Source organism: Mixophyes fleayi, chromosome 5, assembly GCF_038048845.1.
Source record: "Mixophyes fleayi isolate aMixFle1 chromosome 5, aMixFle1.hap1, whole genome shotgun sequence".
In the NCBI taxonomy this organism is placed as follows: Eukaryota; Metazoa; Chordata; class Amphibia; order Anura; family Limnodynastidae; genus Mixophyes; species Mixophyes fleayi.
Window position 1 is genome coordinate 230,683,115 of NC_134406.1, and position 19,750 is coordinate 230,702,864.

At 38.3% G+C, this 19,750-nt stretch overlaps 1 long non-coding RNA gene across 2 annotated transcripts; it reads right to left on the reverse strand.

Annotated features, from left to right (window-relative positions):
* Window positions 1-702: 702 nt before the first annotated feature.
* On the reverse strand, window positions 703-7,260 carry LOC142159053 (uncharacterized). 2 transcript variants are annotated; one of them, XR_012692898.1, is made up of 5 exons: window positions 7,207-7,260; window positions 5,121-5,232; window positions 2,727-2,799; window positions 1,649-1,780; window positions 703-932 (listed from the first exon to the last, which is right to left on the reverse strand). It is a non-coding gene; the product is annotated as an uncharacterized LOC142159053 (long non-coding RNA). The 2 variants fall into 2 exon arrangements; XR_012692899.1 differs by having other exon boundaries at window positions 7,144-7,215.
* Between the last annotated feature and the right edge of the window lie 12,490 nt (window positions 7,261-19,750).

Consider the following 19,750-nt stretch of genomic DNA (forward strand, 5'->3'; position numbering starts at 1 on the left):
AAACTGTTGCCATATCAGTCAGTACCTAAACCTTTTGTAATGGTTTTCTTTTTCAATTCTGTAACAGACAGGGATTAGTTACAGCACCCACATTTTTCCTGATAACTTAGTACTTACACTACGGGCCTGCACACATCAGACACATTGTTTTTCCAGTCACTCTGAACACTGCACAACTGTACAGTATTAAAATTCCTTTGGTACTAATGGTATGCGCTCGTCTGACATCCGTTCTAATTGTGCTGGAATATGCTGCAGATACCTCCAAAAGCCATCCTCGCAAAGAAATATATCACCAATTTACCAGAAAGTTAAACATGAATTCCCAGATTTGGAGTAACATACAAGCATGTCTACACATTAGTGCAGGGTGGCCAACCTGTGGCTCTCCAGGTGTTGTGAAACTAAAGGTCCCAGCATGCTTTGCCAGTAGTTTAGATAGCAGGGCATGCTGGGACTTTTAGTTTCACAACACCTGGAGAGCCACAGGTTGGCCACCCTGCACTACAGACTTTGCCCATTTCCCCACAAAAAGGTTTCACCAGTTTCAGTACTTTATATTGGTTACTTTTATTGTGCGACAGCCAATCTGGATATTACCACACTGCTTACAGATACCTGGGTGAGTGCAAGTACAATGGATGTGGTCACATTGTATTACCATCATTTCAGTGTAACAAATAAATTTAGACCAAAATAAAATTGGGACTAAAATGGTATTTATTGGGTTTGCCATTTATACAGGGTGACAAAAGGCACCAAGATAATATCAGTATTTTGTTATACTCCAAGTTTTGCATAACACATGCGCTCCTCTTTAAATGGATATTCAGCATTTGAAATCGCAGCCTGTTTTCTGGCAGGAGAATCACACTTCATTTGCAATCTTTTCACGTGTCAGATTCTCATTTGTTTCAATGGATCATCAATTCCTGAAGTGGAAAAACAAGTGTTCATTAACACATTAAAGTTAAAGGACAACTTTTAGAGGCTTGTACTTAGAAGTATTTGGCTCCTCAGATATTTAAAGCATCAACATTTACCATTCAGATGGGTAAACGGCAAAGATAAATCATCATGGAGTCAGGAGGATAATAGCCATCCAGGGAGGCAATTACTAACTAGTCAGATTTTACAGTAAGACAAAAACAAACATTTCTATGGTGAACTTTAGCAAATTCATCACTTCACAACAGAGCAGATGGTGTGACCAGGCTTCTTCCACTGTATGTTAATTAGTAACCATGTACATATCACGACCTCTACCCATCAGCTCTCTGTAGCAGGGAAAATGCAACAGCAGATCTAAGACATGACTGTAGAGATCCAACTAACAGCTCAGAGATCCAAGCTGCACTAAATGATCAATAAAAAAAAAAACAACAACTTAAAATATGCCAATTTGTATATTTTAATGCACCCAAGAATACCTTGTATTAGCTACCATTTCAATCCATTGTAACCAAGTAGGGTGTTAGTGTCTGCCTCTGTACTTAAGTTACACTAAAAAGCAGACTGCTTAAGTGAGAATAGACTAAAGTTTTATATCTTCAGTCAGTTTTTACTCACATTTTCCTTACGGAGTTTATTTGTTCTAGTTGTGCAAATTATTTTTTTTATTTTGTGATAGGCATCCTAAAATACTCACCATATGTCCATAACTCTGTCGCAGGAAACCAGGCAGGCCCAGACCTAGCAGATTAGAGTCTTCGAGTACAATACATGGCAGGTGACATTCATTGTGACTGCATGAAGCCTTAATTACCAACATAGGGAACTCCTATAGAGGGAAGAAAAATCCAATTTTTTAGACGATCACAACACTATACACAATTAAAAAAGGGTTATATCCAGACATTTTATGGAGACGCTTCCCTCAGAAAATATTTCGTAAAGATTTAAGTTGCACATATATCAAGCAGAGACAACTAGTGCCCTTATGCTAATACTTTAGAGTTTATATGATCTGTATTTAGATCTAGAGCAGGGACCTTATTACACACGCCATATGCATAGTATGTAGGTCCTTTTACAGATCTTGCACAGTATAAATATTGATCAGATTCACTCCAGATTGCAGACCAGAACAGTTATACATAATATAACGCTAGGCACAAGAGCCAAGCCTGTTCTGCATGATCCGCACAGAGGTGCAAACTGCAAAGATCTCTTCATTTAAGGATCATGCCAAACAGGACTGATGGTAATGGGGTCACTAATCTAGTTTTGGGAATGAGAGGACAGAAAGACAGCCAATACAAGTGGAACAGTCAGTGATCTTAATTTACTTTAATTGCCAGTTAGTCAGTGTCTAACACCAATATACATGCATATGGCAATTACTCAGAATGAAAACAAACGTCAGCTATACTTCTAGTAAAAAACAGATTTGCAGACTTAGAAATATGCTGGTATCAGTTTATAAAAGTGTCACCACAGTCAATCTGATGGGTAAACGGCAATAAATCATCATTACCAGCAGCATAATAATCCTCTAACTTGCGATAGGACAGTAGACCCTGTTTTTCAATGCATTCTTTGTATAGGATGTGCAACAAAAGAACACTTAGGCTTCAGACCCACAGAGGGCTGCTTTGTACATTTAATAGTCAGTCCAAGTAAGCTTAAGTACACGTCTATCCCTGCTGCATGCTGACCATCATTAAAGTGAAGCCAGTGTCAGGGACAATACACTACAGCTGATGTTATTGCACCAAACTGCTTACCTACAAAGACCAGCATCCATTTCATCCTGTGTTATCCACAGCAGGATACATTAGAACATAGCACCTGCTAGATCTAAAAAAATGCAAGATAGAAGTTATTGAGTTAGAGTTTGCTCACAGTTCAGCAGGCCTTTACTTTATACAGGACACAACTCTTAATGGTCCAACTATCTTTATAATATACAAGGGAACATAACACCTTAAACTACACAAGTAGCACCATGCCATTGAAACCGGTTGATGTCAGAGTGTCGGGCTATTTGGAGATGCCAAGCTTGGCAGTTACATATTGGATGTATTTAGAGCCCATGTTTTATTTTAAATTTGTGTACATTGCTGCCTCACATCACTGGGGTCATGGGTTTGATTCCAAATTATAAACTTAACCAATGAGTGTCTGGGTGGTAGGGAATATGGCCTGTAAGCTCCATTGCACCAGGGACCCAAGGATTCAAAATACTCTATGAAGAGCTGCATAATATGTAGGTGCTACATAAACAGTATAAATTGCTAACAGATAGCCTGATTTTGCCATTTGTATAAAAAAAGATTTCTGCCAGACTTCGATATTTATACACATCCTGGTGAAAGCATATTTTTCATATAGGTAAATCTTTGTTCTTCCTAGTAAAGAGAGGGCAAAGCAAGAGTTTCAGAACCTCTTCCAGCTTCACTGTTTAGCTACATATACCACATGAACAAGTCACGCCTGACATGTCACATCAGATTTTGTTTCTGTCAGCACATCATCAATATGATGGGTAAACGGCATAGAAAAATCATCATTGTGACAGTGTTTGGGCAATGGCAGTTTCCAATAGAAGAGGGTCCAGATAGCACCAAACCAAAATTACAATTACCACCACTCCAGATTTCAAGATGTAATACAATTACTAGCTGAGCTGTTTGGAAGGCAGGAATTGGAGTTCCTTTGTTCGAAACTCAAGATTTGCCATGAATTTCTGGCTAAGTGGTTAGCGCTTCTGCCTTACAGCACTGGGGTCATGCGTTCAATTCCCAACCATGGCCTTATCTGTGAGGAGTTTGTATGTTCTCCCCATGTTTGCGTGGGTTTCCTCCAAGTGCTCCGGTTTCCTTTCACACTCCAAAAACAGTGGTAGGTTAATTGGCTAATAGAGTGTGTGTGTGTGAATTTAGACTGTAATCCACAATGGGACAGGGACTGATGCAAGCGGGTTCTCTGTACAGCGCTGCGGAATTAGTGGCCCTTTATAAATAAATGGTGATAATGATGTAGTAGAGAAACAAAGAAAAGACGACCAGTCTTCTCACAATTTGGAGAGAAGTTTACATTGGAGCGAGACTAAGACTAGAACTTGCAAAGTGGGAACATTTTACTACAAGTTTAATTTCATAGTAGTGTGGTTAGCACTTCTGCCTCACAGCACTGGGGTCATGAGTTCAATTCCAGACCGTGGCCTTATCTGTGTGGAGTTTGAATGTTCTCCCTGTGTTTGCGTGGGTTTCCTCCGGGTGCTCCGGTTTCCTCCCACACCCTAAAAACATACTAGTAGGTTAATTGACTGCAATCAAATTTGCCTAAGTATCTCTCTTTGTCTGTCCGCGCGTTCGGAAATTTAGACTAAGCTCCAATGGGGCAGGGACTGATGCGAGTGAGTTCTCTGTACAGCGCTGCGGAATTAGTGGCGCTATATAAATAAATGGTGATGATGATACTATGCAATTAGTATGTCCACAAAGACTAAATTAGGTCTCCACTGCCAATATGTACTAATAGATGCAGACAACTTGGACCCAATAGGGAAGAGACTTGTCAGTTACTAGTACAGTTTACATTGAATCTTCTCAGGTGGCATTAAGTGAGCCATGGTAAAAGTACAATCCCTATTGTATTATTCAGATAAAAATACATAATATATCTTCTAAAGTTACATATGCAATATACAAGGGAAAACTAGTTCCCTGGGTTAGCCTCCTTTCCCTTTCTTAGGAGAAAACAAGAAAAAGTCAGATGCATAAAGATAGGTCTGTCAGCGGTGTGGTTTGCCAAAGCATATGAATGAGTGACCCCAGGTAAGCAACATTCCTGTATCGGAAATGCCATCAAAAACAGAATTTTTAATTTGGGTACAGTTACCTTTCATTTAGGGGTCTTCATATTGACTTGTTTACATTCACAGAATATTTATGCATAAAAAAAAAAAAGCAGAGTTTCAGGTTAAGAGTTTGGGGGTGTTTAATGTACTATAAGGAAGGCTTATACTAAACTGTGGATAGGTGGAAGTGTGCCTGCATGGACTACTGCCTAGTATAATCTTGATTAGAATGTGTGCAAGTGTAGAACATCACAAAACTCACATTCAAGAACGAGAGCAAAGAAACACTGCAAATACAGAACAGTTTACCACTCACCTTGCTCGTACTGTGCTGGATTCAAGAGAAGTTACACAAGTACCAGGTAATTGTAGATGCATTCTTGCAGATGCAAAGCAATACAACATTCTGTATTGTCCTTAAGTCCCTCCTGTGATGAGAAGAAACTTGTAAGACTTTCACGTCACCACATTTGTGCAGCACAGTGGCCTAGTGGTTAGCACTTGTGCTTCGCAGCACTGGGGTCATGAGTTCGATTCCCGACCATGGCCTTATCTGTGTGGAGTTTGTATGTTCTCCCTGTGTTTGCGTGGGTTTCCTCCTGGTGCTCCGGTTTCCTCCCACACTCCAAAAACATACTGGTAGGTTAATTGGCTGCTATCAAAAATTGACCCTAGTCTCTACCTCTCTGTCTATGTATATGTCTAATTGTGTGAGTGTGTATTTATATTAGGGAATTTAGATTGTAAGCTCCAATGGGGCAGGGACTGATGTGAATGAGTTCTCTGTACAGCGCTGCGGAATTAGTGGCGCTATATAAATAAATGATGATGATGATGATGATGATGATTTGTACTATTAGTTATACTAAGGATTTTAAATGGAACTCTAGTAACCAAATATTTGATATAAAAATGGAGATTCTGTATCAACCATGCTTTCATACTAATGGAGAATATATAAACTACAATTTACTAGTTAATTACATGGTAAATTATATTGTCTGCTGTGAAGCATACACCATTTTGGGAGTTCCATTTTATATAGACTTAATATATCCAGGGAAAAAAAAAACTTCCAATACAGACTTAAAACACTGAGGCAGAAAGCTGTAGTATTTTGTTAAGGAAGACAGTGTATAAGGGGAATGTGACTGCAATATACAGAAAGGTTATATGGCAACCTCTGTATCCAAATGCAGCTAGTCCACAGTGCAGGAAGTCTTGGTATTTATTCAAGGTCACAATTCACTAGAGTAAACCATATATTTACTCCAGTTAGTGAATCCAGATGGGTTTCACTAGCAAGAAAGGTCATCAGGGGAAGTTACAGAATAAAAAATGAGTTGACCATATGACCTGCTGTCAAATAACTGATTTATCTTAGTATAGACTCAAGTGTCAAGAGTGATCTATGAAGGTATCAAGTGCATAATTTCCTCACATTTGCAAACAGAATAAATTGATTTGAAATGTTGACTCTTTAAACAGTGAGGACATGCCTGCTTAGCTAAACAGCTGGCTCAGTAACAATACAATTATTAAGCAACTACAGCAGTGACATGTACAGACCAACTACAAATTATACAGTAACAATTTACACAAGACAAGCATTTATATTAAACTACATACCATAATTATGTGTACATCTGACCTTACTCTTAAGTAGACAGAATAATAAATAGTCATACCCCTGAACTGTTCATGCCAGACTCGTGTAGCAGTAACAGCCCTCAGAAATTAAACTTTCATATAACTAGTTTACTATTACTGCCTAAGCCACAACGTGGATAGAGCCAGTATGGTCATAAGCCGGCAACACAACACGTTCAGTTGTATATTAACAACTCGGCTGAAAAACGTAGATAAAACAGCTTTGTGAGACTTTATTAAATATAATAGAAATAATCTAGTTAGCAAACCAAATGCGATTGTGCTGGTTTGAAACACTTCATCAGAAAACTAGACACTAGAGTACTATTAGAACCACAATATTGCACATATCCTAGAGGACAATAGTCGGCGAAACTCACTGCTAAAGGATAAATGCATAAAAAACGCCTAAAACTCATGTGCTCTTAACCCGCTCACATGAATGATTATATGATAAATAAATTTGTATACTTTACGAAGACCTTAAAGCGTATGTGACTTGTATAAATATAGGAAGAACAATTACATATATAAAAAGGAGTAAATAAATGATTTAAAAAAAAAAAAAAAAAAGTTATCAGTATAACTATCGCAGTATAAAACATTTTTTTTCTTTGCTATAAATAGAAAATGGTTTGTGCCTACTGCACCTAATGTCTGTACACTGTGCAGCAAGTGAAATAACATACAATCACTAGATCCATGCGGAGGGAATCAGTGCTGAGCAGCAGCCACCGCCCTACACATCCTACCTGCTGCCAAGTCCGGCACAAAGAGGAACTGCTCCTGCTCACAGCGACCTTACATGCCCGGCAACCATAGAGCTGTGGAGCGGCCAGAGTGTCTTTTACAAAGTTGGCCATCTTGAAAACGGGCAAATGACGTGTTGTTATTTTTACAGACTATTACAAAATACCATGATATCCGCACGGGAATTCATGAAAGAAAAATATAAACAATCAGCATATTGTAGTGTCTGATTTTATGTATTCATACTTGACTAATTACTTGCTGGGCCACGGAGGATAGCCAGGAACAAATATGGCGTTGTTAAAACAGTGTAAGTGCGTGTGCACACGGCCGTGTTTAGGCCCGCCCTTCTCTTGTCAGTTCTGTGAGCGGGCAATGGACCCCTTTAAATAACAGGCACTGTGTACAGGGGCATCCAAATATAGAACGTGCTATATATTCTCTGCCAGGGGGTGAGACTCAGCTCTCCAGTCTATTAGGAACATTTTAAAGGGAAAAATTTGATTAGCCCAGTGCGCCAGCCCAAGGTAGCTCACTATGGAACTGCCCCAGAATGACAGATGCCCCCCTGCCCAGTCAGCCCTTGTGCCCCACCCCGGCAAGCACTGGTGTGCACAAACACCCCATACTTTTAATACATTTCCATTAACATTAATGTAAAGTTAAAATGTTTTGGTTTTTTTCACTGCAGTAAATAGGACAGAGCCCATTCCAAAAACTGATATAAAGCATTTGGGACGTGTGTCTAAATGCCTGTGTCTGTTATGCAAAACAAAATAAAAATGAGTGTGTGCACCTGGCCTAATTTCAGAGTCTGACAATTTGTATTTCCCATGAAAAAATATTTTGGAACACAAAAGACAAATGCATATATTGCTAATACGTCTAAGCATAATATATATATTTAATTTGACTTTCTTTGCAAAAATATGGGTGACATTTTTCATTGTAACTGTCATATACGTGGTGCTGTTGCTAATGCTTCAAGAAGAAGTCCTCCTTTAGGGGTGTATTTGTTAAGACACTTCCGATAACTAGATTTTCTATTGCTGTGTATCACAACGATAGAAAATCCTTTATCGGGCAATGTATTAACAGTATGTTATCAGAGTAACTGATTCATGCTCAGCTCGCTGGTGATACTGGCTGGCAGCGGTAAGAGGAGTCTTAATGCCAAGCGAGTCCTTGAGCTGACATGGCTCGGATATGCAAACTTTAACTGGAAGCCCAACCTTGGGCCCCCAGTTCCAGATTCTACAAAAAGTAAACTATAAAATAGAAAAAATAAAACACAGAAAAATGTTATTTTAATAATAACTTTTTTTCATGTGGGCACCCCTGGCTGGGCACCATCCTAACCGGCCGGCGGCTTTATAAAATAAATAAATATTATTCATAAATATTTGCTCTTTGGCACTTTGCGCTTTACAATGTGGCTTCTGGCTGGGGGCCATGACCGCATCACATTGCTCCAGGCGCCAGCAGGGGCAGATTGTAACGCAGTCAGCAGCTCGACTGACTGGGATCAGCGTGTCATGTGACCTGATCTGCACAAAGCAAAGAGGTCACAGTGTCCTACAATCCAATCAAGGAAGGAGGAGTGTAGTGTGCTCTTCCTCTGCGCAGGCAAATGTGGCATGTGGGTAGATCTGATGGCACGTAGAAGACAATGTGGAGAGGTCTGATGGCATGTAAGGGACATGTAGTCAGAAGTGGGGATGCTTATAGGCATGTGGTGAAATCTGATGGCAATTGGGGAGGTCTGAAGGCATGTGTGGATATCTGATGGGCAGGTAAGAGGGGCATTGGAAGAAGTCAGAGGGGCATTGGAAGAGGTCTGAGGGGCATCTTGGCCATTTATGACTTTCTATTGATTCCCACTTTAACAATTCCTTCAGAGCGATTGTGGATGCAGTAGCAGTGTGAGCTACTGTGAAGAGGTAGACCATTAGTGGCCCTTTGAACCCTCCTCCACTGGGCACAGCAGCGAGGTAACGGCTGTGCAGTGCAGAACTGAGCTGATTTGGTGATTATTGTGAACATTTTGGCAATGTTGGATAATTTATTTTTTGCTTAGCAAGATATTGTGAATTATGTTATATTTTCAATGTATATGTGTATGGCATGTATGCATGTGTTTATACTTTGTGTATCTATATGCACACACATATAAAAAGTAAAGTTGTCTCTTTGCTGTATCTCTAGATATTTTTTGGCTCTTACTCTCTGACTGGTTTGCCAACCCTGCCTTAGAGTATTTTATTGCCCAGGAAGATTTGTTTCATTTATTACCTTAGTATAGATCAAAAGACAATATCGGACTGGGACATGAAGGGCCCACTAAGAGAATGCAGTAATAGGGGCCCACTACATTAGTGCGTGGTACCAATGTAGTGGGCCCAATTTACCAGAGGGGGTGTGGTCATTCATTAGAAGGGGCGTGACCAGTCCCCAGTGAACATGTTTAGCACAGTAGGCAGTGGGCTCTGTGGGCCCCTGATGAAGTGGGCCCCCTCAAACATTAGAAAATATGTTAAAATTGTTAATGACCTTTTAGTAGCTTGAAAATATAATAGAAGTTACAATATTATTTCTGTATGCAACTAAAATTTATGTTGTATTACTATTTTAATAAAATAATTTTTCGAGGATACTTTATATTTTATAATATAATAAACAACGCTGAAAAAATAATTCTGATTCGGGTTATGTGAGGCCGACGCATACGTTATATAGGCTCGGATCTTTACTATTGCGACTGCGCAATGAAGCTTAGCTGTGAATCCCAGCCTGGGATCGTGACGTGCACTGCATACATTGCAAAGACAGCAAATATTTTTTATTGCATTGGCCTCAGTTTGAGTGTGATTCATCTATTCATGTTGACTCAACACAAGATAATTCATCCATCAATCAGAATCCATCAGTCAGTTTACTTTCAGTAGTGACAAATAATGATGGTACAGTACAGGAACTTTTTGATCTATTGACTGAAGCATTACAGCATCTTAAAATTGCAGAAAAATCCCAAAAACTGTTTATCTGATCATACAGATGAAGCTGCAAGCTATCATGGCCAGTATAATGGTTTACAAAGTAAAATTACTGATGTGGCTGATCAACATGTTCATATATGGTGCTATACCCATGTCTTGAATTCGGTGATAACTGAAACAACAAAATGTTACGTGCCTGCAGTTTCTTTTCTCAAGTTGCTCCAGAATTTAACAATGTTTGTGAAAACATCATACAAGAGAATGGCTGTATGGATAGAAGTTGTTGATAAACATCTAAGACAAGAAAAAAAATTAACCGATTAAAGCTAATTAGTGAGACAAGATGGTCAGGAAAATCCAATGCAGCAACAACTATTGTTGGACATTTTGATGATGCCGCTGTCAGTACTTTTGTAAATCTATTGACATGCTTATCAATGATGCAAGATTCAGAATAAATTGATGCAAAAACAAAACAAAAAGCAAATATTTTATTTCAAAGTCTTCTAAAGTTTGAAACAATATTGACAGCATTTAGTTACTTGTATATATTTGAAACTACAGCCCTGTTATCAAGTTATTTACAGACAAGTGGATTAGAGATGTTTACTGCATGGAGTTTAGTAGATTCATCTACAACAAAGTTGAAGGAACAGACAAGAACATTTGATAACGTCACAGCAAGGCATTGGAATTTGTAAATAAATGTAATGACAAGATTTCACAGTTGAATATGGACAAACATTGGAAATTGACTCTTTGGAAACAACATTGCCGGTTAAGAGGCAGGGGAAGAAGAAAAGAACGACAGATGAGCTTATAGATGATGAAGGAAACTCCTTAGATTCTCTAGCTGATTTTTGAGTAAATGTGTTTAACCTAATAATGGACAGCATTGTCCACTCACTAGATTCACGCTTTGTACAACACAAAAAGTTGTATAAAGATTTATACTGCTTGGACCCAGCAAAGTTTAAAACTATTGCAGAGAAGGGCCTAGAAGATGAAGCATTGGACGGTATTATTAAGCTGTCTCCACAGATCAGCAAACATCAAGTAATGTTGGAATTGTTTTCTTTTGCTTCAAATTTTGATATATTAAAGCTATTGCTTAATGATGGTGAGAACGGGCACTCCAAACCCGTCTGTTCCTTAGAGCCTACCAGCCATCCACCTAACCTTCTCCATCCTTCTGCACCTTCTCTCTCTTTCCTGTTCACGCTTATCTTGTGCTTCATTCCCTCCACTGACTCCCCTTGTACCTGCAGTCTGTTTTCCCTCCCCTTAGTATGTAAGCTCTTACGAGCAGGGCCCTCTTCCCCTCTGCCTCAATTCCATTTCTTCTTCTCCAAAGACATTGTACTTGCTGTACTTAGGGCTATCGGAGTTTTGGTTTTACTCGTTTATTGTTCTGTATTGTTGTACCCTGTATGGTCCACTGTTTGTATTGTACTTTGTAATTGTACTTGTACAGCACTGCAGAAACCTTGTGGTGCCATATAAATAAAGAATAATAATAATAACATGGATTTTAGTTGAAACAAGTGTAAAATTTGTAGCACTTGCCCATCGTGTGTACTAAAAATCCTGGCACCCAACAGACTTCATGACAAGGTATATGATAACCTTTATGAAGTCAGCTGCACCCTATCAGGTACTCAAGTCCAATGTGAGAGGACATTTTCATCATCATTATCATTTATTTAAATAGCGCCACTGATTCTGCAGCGCTGAACAAAGAACTCGTTCACATCAGTCCCTGCCCCTTTGGGGGGCTTACAGTCCAAATCCCCTAACACACACACACACACACACACACACACAGACAGAGACGCAGAAGGTCAATATTGATAGCAGCCAATTAACCTACCAGTATGATTTTGGAGTGTGGGAGGAAACTGGAGCACCCGGAGGAAACCCACGCAAACATGGGGAGAACATACAAACTCCACACAGATAAGGCCATGGTCGGGAATTGAACTCATGACCCCAGCACTGTGAGGCAGAAGTGCTAACCACTGAGCCACCGTGCTGCCCAAAGCTAAAGATCATAAAGACAAGGCTCAGAAATTCACTGCCTGAGGAGAACCTAGAATCATACATGTTGCTATCCATTGAAAAGGATGCAGAAGCAATTATTGACAGATTTGCACAATCATCTAGTGACATCAATAATCTTAATATAGTGGATAGCATGAAATATGCTTTTGAACTACCTGTTAATGTGTAAAAACGTTCAGTTCAAGCAAACTATTTAAAAATACCCACCCTTTATTTAAAATAAAAATAAATAAAAATGAAATTATAACACTCTGTATTTACATTTAGTGTCTAATGTATACTGTCAGTAATATGTACAATATATGTACACTATAATTACTAAAAAAAATATACATTTAGCAAAAATTTTAATTGTACCTTTTTTCCACTTATGTATTTTTTGAAAGTTTTCTTTATTACTTATAAAAATTAAATGATAGCCTTATAGTTGTGGGTGAGCCCCCTTTTTCTCCTGGCAACCAATATTTTTAGACCCAGTCCGCCATTGACAGTAGGGAAGTTTATAAAGAAAAAGTGGACCTTACAAATAAGGCCAATTTCACATGTACTATTAAATGTGTCTCTATCAATAAATAATGTTTATTTATCCTGATAAACACATGCAAGAATAAATGCAAAATTAGATAGGAATTATAAATAGAAATGTATACAGCAGCTTTTGAATGAAATCATATAAATTAACCATCATAACTGTTGTAACTCACAGTAATGAACATCTTTCAATTTAGTTTAACACTGAAAGGGTTTGATCACCAGAACCCCCAGATATAGTATGCAGTATTTAGGATATATGTATCAATGTATATTGATATATATATCCTAAATAGTTTGGATCAGAGAAGAGAAAGAGGGACATGATATAAACTTTCAAATATGTCAAGGGTTTTACCAAGGTACTGGAGGGAAACATTCTTCAAAGGAAGAGGTATACTATAATACGAGGACATGCACTGGAACTGGAAGGAAATAGGTTAAGAGGAAATTGAGGAAAACTATGGATAAGTGGAATAACCTCCCATCAGAGTTGGTAGAGGATAATACAGTAGGGAAATGATTGGAATATACATAAGAATACCCTTAAAAAAACAAATGGGGTTGGAGGTTACCATAGATTAAAAAATGAGCAGACTAGATGGGCCAAATATAAAGGATATTAAATAGGAAATTAAATTTTTTTAGATTAGTAGAGTAGTGCACTGGCTGCTCGCCAGAACCCCCACTCCCAATAGCTTATAGTATTTAGGATATATATATTCACAATAATAGTGTAGATAAATATATTTAGTGCACTGGATGTTTGGCAGAACTCCCCCCCCCCCCAAATTATAGTATGGATAGATATATTTAGGCTAGTGCACACGGTAATCACCAGAACCTCCCCACCACCCCCCCCCCTAATTATAGTATATAGTATTTAGGATATATACTCAGGTTAGTGCACTAGATGATCACCACAACCACCCCCCCCTCCCCCACACACACACACACACACACAATAATAGTGTAGATAAATATATTTAGGTTAGTGCACAGGGTAATCACCAGAACTGCCCCCCCTCCCCAATAATAGTATATAGTATTTGGGATATATATTCAGGTTAGTGCACTAACTGGTGCCCCACACAACATGATTGAGGGCCTCGACAGATTATTGGGGAAAAAAAACACTGGCCTCGGATGGGGGACTTCCTGGTCAGTCTGGGCCCCATACACTGGTACCTCCTGTACCCGCTGGTGGCTGCCCATTCCCCCGCAGTACTAACCTGTTGTCTGGCATATTGCCACTAACGCCACCTTGCTCCTTTCTTCTCTAGCTCCTCCTCCAGGCAGCGGCTCTTCTTCATATACAGAGTTGCAACATCGTTGATTTCCGCAATGCTTAAAGGTGCAGAGAGCCGGGCGTTGCATGTGCACAATGTGTACAGTTTTATGGTTTGATTTCATTATTATGTGGCATCTCAATTACATGCATTTAATGTGAGTACAATTCATCTAACGTGCACTAGAAACCACTGTTAAACCCTAATGATGACCATACGTGCTGTAATATTTGGAGATTGTCCCTATATTGCAGCATGTGTGGCCATGATTAGGGTGTAACAGTGGTTTCTAGTGCACGTTAGATGAATTTTACTAGCATTAAAAATGCACATGTGAAGCACATAAACACCAATGGGTGTGAGGCCTGTGTTGGGCACAATAAAATATGGCTTTGAGCTTTCAGGTGAAAGAGGTGCTGTTGTACTGACGAGGGTCCCTGACATAGGAACCCCCTACATTTCTGAGGAGGAAGAGGATTTTGGGTAAAAATGTAATTTTAGTTGGAATCACCCTATAACCAAGTGTGTCTAATTATTCGAAATGCCTTGCTTAGCCACACATTCGATGTCATCCATATATAATAGTTATTCTTAATGCATTAAAAGTGTCCATGATTAACTTAAAAATCACTATTTGCTATATAAATTGAAAGCAACATTGAGGAAGCCTTAGTAAGAAAATTAGAAACTTCAATCTATCACATTCTTTAATTAGATTTTATTTTCAATAACAATAGCTGTCACAGTGTCCTTGCTGACTTCACTTCAAGGTATCTTATAAGGAAATACACTATTTTTTATTTTCCTTAATGACCTTTGACATGTTAAATGGGGTTGTCCACCTTGTACAACCCCCTCTTAATCAATCCCACCCCCTGTATATAACTAATAGCCCCCCCATTTCATGGAAGGAAATCCAGCTCTCGGTGTTGGAGAAATCAGTCTGTCCTTAGCTCTTCAATACAGCACCACTGAAGGGAGACAAGCAAGTAGCCAGCTGTACAATACAGGTGATGAGGCGGTCCCCGGGAGGACCTTCCTCCTTACCAAATATATTGTTTATGAAAGGATTGTCCAAATGTGAGCAACCTCTGTAATGCTCTTTGGTTGATGTCACTGGAACATTATAAATAATCCCACATCATCATACTGACATTTTAATTAGAAAGAAAACATAGTGGACTGTATGAGAAAATGTAAAGTTTTAGTTGTGGTCATTAGTCTGTGTACCTTAGCGCACTGCTGAGATCATAGAACTGATATGTCAGTCTAAAATATTTATTTAATAAATAGATGGTTGTTATATGAAGTGTTTTAATGTTAGGAGACAGGTTTTAGTCCCACTTGAAATATCTATAGAACACAGAACACAGTGTTACAAGCAAAGGGTTATAACTTTTATTCCTCAGTTGTAGGGTTAGGCCTGAACCTTGGGCTTAGTACATGTTGCTGCTAGTGAGACACCTGTGGTTTTAGCTGCATTCATCAGGTGAGGAGCGGCTTGTACTAGGGATGTTTGTATTAAATAAATCTGCAGTACAGTAAGACACATGGATGACACATCACAAACCTCCATTGCCTTTTTCTTTTGGCCACAGGTGCATCAGTATCTATAAAGCCTTAGGTTAGGCAGAAGAGACAGCTGCCTAGGGTGGAATGAGGTTTGGGTCTCCGTCAGGTCAGGTGAGTGTATTTTGTATTTGGCAATGAAAACATCTCTCCCTCAGAAAGAAACCAAGAAGCCCATTTCAGTATCAGTGGTCTTTGTTGTGATTTTCCTCATGCATTTAGTCCTCACAATAACACCTTATTACCTCATAGACTTAATGGACCTCATTTATGGTTAGGAAAAAAGGAGCAAATGTGCAAATTTAAAAAAACCAAATAGCACTGCAGGGGGCAAATTTAAAATGTGCGGACTGATTTATATTTAGGAGGTTGTGTGTCCTAGCTCAATCCTAAATTGCAGTGTATAAATAACGCTGCTCAGTATTTGCATGCTACATGTGAAAGCAGCCAGTATTTTCCCCGCATGCAAAAAAATAAATAAATAAATAGATGTATTTGCACCCCTCGCATTTTAACATGGTTTGTCCAAGAGCAAATTTGCTCCTGTTTCCCGCTTTGCTCCTAACTTTATATGACTACACTGTATGTGATTTTTATTACACCCCTGTAAATGACCTTCCAATACAAGGACCCAGGGAGATTATGGACAGTATCACTGTGGGAAATGCAAAGATTTGTCGACAATATTTTGTCTCCACATCATAAGCATAAAGGATTTAAAAAAAAACAAAAAACAAGTACTGAACTTCACACAATTATAAGAGCTAAGCAATTATACTTTATCACTTAGATAGTGTGATGTGTAGATGTTTTTTTGGTAGTCTGTATTATATTAGACCAGTATTGACCATAGGGAATTATACTGTTCATCATCATCATCATCATCATGATGATGATGATGATGATGATGATGATGATGATGTGTAGATGTTTTTTTGATAGTCTGTATTATATTAGACCAGCATTGACCATAGGCAATTATACTGTTCATCATCATCATCATCATCATCATCATGATGATGATGATGATGATGATGATGATGTGTAGATGTTTTTTTGATAGTCTGTATTATATTAGACCAGCATTGACCATAGGCAATTATACTGTTGATAACTGAGCACAATGCATGTGAGTGTTGGTAAGCTACACTCTGGGGGGTATTCAATTGTCTGCGAGTATTATTTTTTTTACTGTGTTAAATCATTTTAATTCTGTTTTTTATCATTTTCGAGCGGGTTAACTTTACCCGCAATTCAATTCCATTTTTAACGCTACGTTTTTTTTCATGAAACGGTCCTCTCGCGCTCCAGTACAAGGTCTATTGAAAGTATAGGGTGTGCGAGGGGCAGCCGCGTTAAAAGCTATTCAATTGTTTTTTAACGCTTTGGGTAAGCAGGTCAATATGCTGTTTTATCTCGCACCTCCTTGGGGTGTGTTAAAAATAAAAAAAAACTGAAAAGTATTTGAAATCATATAAAAATGTGAAAAAAAGTTAAACTTATGTTATTCACTAATGCCTAACTTGTGTAAGTTGATCTTCTTGTGAAAAAATAATGAAATAAAAAAAAATAAAAAAATTAAATCACTAATTAATTATATTTATGTATGTTTTTGGTACAAATATGGATGTAGTAATGTGTTTTAACACGGTATAGATGATTGTATGATAAAAAGTAATTCAATTAAAAAATATGCTAAAGAAAGTACTGTAATGTATATATTATCATTGTGTAATGCAATCTAATGTATGGAAATGTATGCAAAACCTTTTTTTTGTGTTTTACATGACCGTGTAAAAACTCCCCGAAAATCTTGCAAACACAATTTTTAATGCGCGGGGGCAGCGTTCCCTCTTTTTCAATTGATTTGCACAAGTTTTACCGCTGCGCTAAGTCAAAACGGTTGCTATTGCCGTCAAAAACCTGCAGGAGGTTTTTTTTTTTTAACACAGGGGGGGGGGGGGGGGGAATCGCTAACAATTGAATATTACCCACTCTGTCTCTTGAACCTCTGGGTATGCCAGTTACATAGCAGTCTTTTAAGTCCATGATTTGCCCAGTAGGCATTGAGAGCATGCAGGACCAGATCTTGGTGCTGAACACAATGTTGTGTTTTATCAAATGCCGCAGTGGCAAACTATGGACCAAGGCCACAATGTTTCATGCAGTGTTCACTTAGCTACAGTGCAAGCTGTTATTTTCCAAGTTAAAGCAATTTATGGACAGACGAGTACCATAAAGTCACAATACTTTAAATAAAACTCCCCACAATCCCGCAAATTTATTAACTATCACTATTCCCTGACTTAATTTAATGCATATTTCACTCCGCAGTCGTCATCTGTGCGGAAGGTAGATATATACGTACAGGCCACTGTCCTGTCCTCTCTAGGAATGGAAGGGTTAAATCCATTTGTCAACAGCAGACCCAGTGGGAAAAAGTGTCCTGATACAGGATTTGTTTTACAGCTACAAAACAATAGAACAGTTTTTTTTCTTCGCATATTTCCTACTTTGTTTTGTTGTAGCACAAATGAAACAGAAAAACTCCCAGCCACTGGGAATCACTTTCAATAAATGGGTAGTATTGTCCGTGATCTGACAGCCCACTTAACATGACAAACTGTTTGCCTATTGTTGCATGCATTTAGTGCAAATGTTTTTACTGAAAGAGCACAGCCTTCCAGCCAGGCATGACAATTCAATTCTCTTAAATATACAAAATTCCTTAAAAGCACAATGTAAATAATGCCAAAAGCTTCTCAAGAAGATTTAACATAGCAGTAGAAGTCATGAGAAGTGTGTCATGTACAGGCAATATGTCACAAGGGACACGTATAAACATGTGGACGCACACAACATTTAAATTTACACATACATAGATTATTACATCTTATACACAAGAGACATTTGGAGAAAGTATAGGATATATGTCACTTTGCAAGACAATACACATTAATTTATTAGAAGCGGAAATGACTTAAAATTCTTTCACTATGTACATTGCATGTAGAGGCTCGCTAGTTCACGTGCAGAATTCGTGAATGTAAAAGGTGTAATCGTAAATATACTGCAAGTCACCAAGACTGTGACAAAGGTTAGGTGTGGTGAGCTAAACTCTGGAGATCCACAATCCTTACCAATCTTTTAGATGTCAGATATGTTTAGTGTCTTCATATGTCAGCAATCTCTAAAACTAAAACATTTACAGGTTCCGATTTTCTTTTAATATATTAAATATTAGTTAATTGCCAAAACGGCATAGATCAGTTTACACCAGCACAATAACAGGAGATACAGCATAAAAATAGATAGGCTTTGTGGGCCAGACATGCAAATAGTTGTTCATGAATAGATCTCCGGTTACTGACTCTAGATATAGGTGATCTTGTAGAATCATTATTCAACATTACTGGGCGGAGAAGACCATTTTATTTGAGTTAAGTTAAGCTCCCATGTGTCCTGATTTTCCCAGCAAAGTCCTATCTTGTCCCACTAGAAATCTTTAACTCATATTGCTTATTTGTCCATAAACCCCAGTTGCAACCATATAGGATAAACCAGGGTTAGATTCCTTACCTTATTTTCTACCCAATTGGAAGTAAAGGGAGAACTTTATGGCCCGAACCAAGTTCAAGTCACAAGGATGTCCCGGGTTTTCATTTAAAAATAATGGGAGCTAGTTAGTTGGGTTTTGTTACTAGAGCTTGTGAATTTAACATAAATATAAAATAATCTCTAAAACAACATTATGGAGGAGAATAACCTTAACCCCCCCCCCCCCCCCCCGAGTCTTAATGATAACAGGGCATTTGTTTGGAAAATGTAGGAAATAATTGGTATCAAATATTTTGGTAAAATATGTAAATAATCAGATTTACCAAATGTGATCCAATGTATGTTGTAATAAATATATCTGTATGCGATATTGATTGGTACATTCACTAATCAATAAGATGATATGGCACCATAAGTTCACCAGAGGGTACGAGACAGAACTTGATATGTGAAGAATTGCAGACAGAAAATCTTATCAGCAAATATAAGGACGCTGTCCCGCTCTCTGCTTGTTCTGTTCCGGCACAGTGAACATCTCAGTC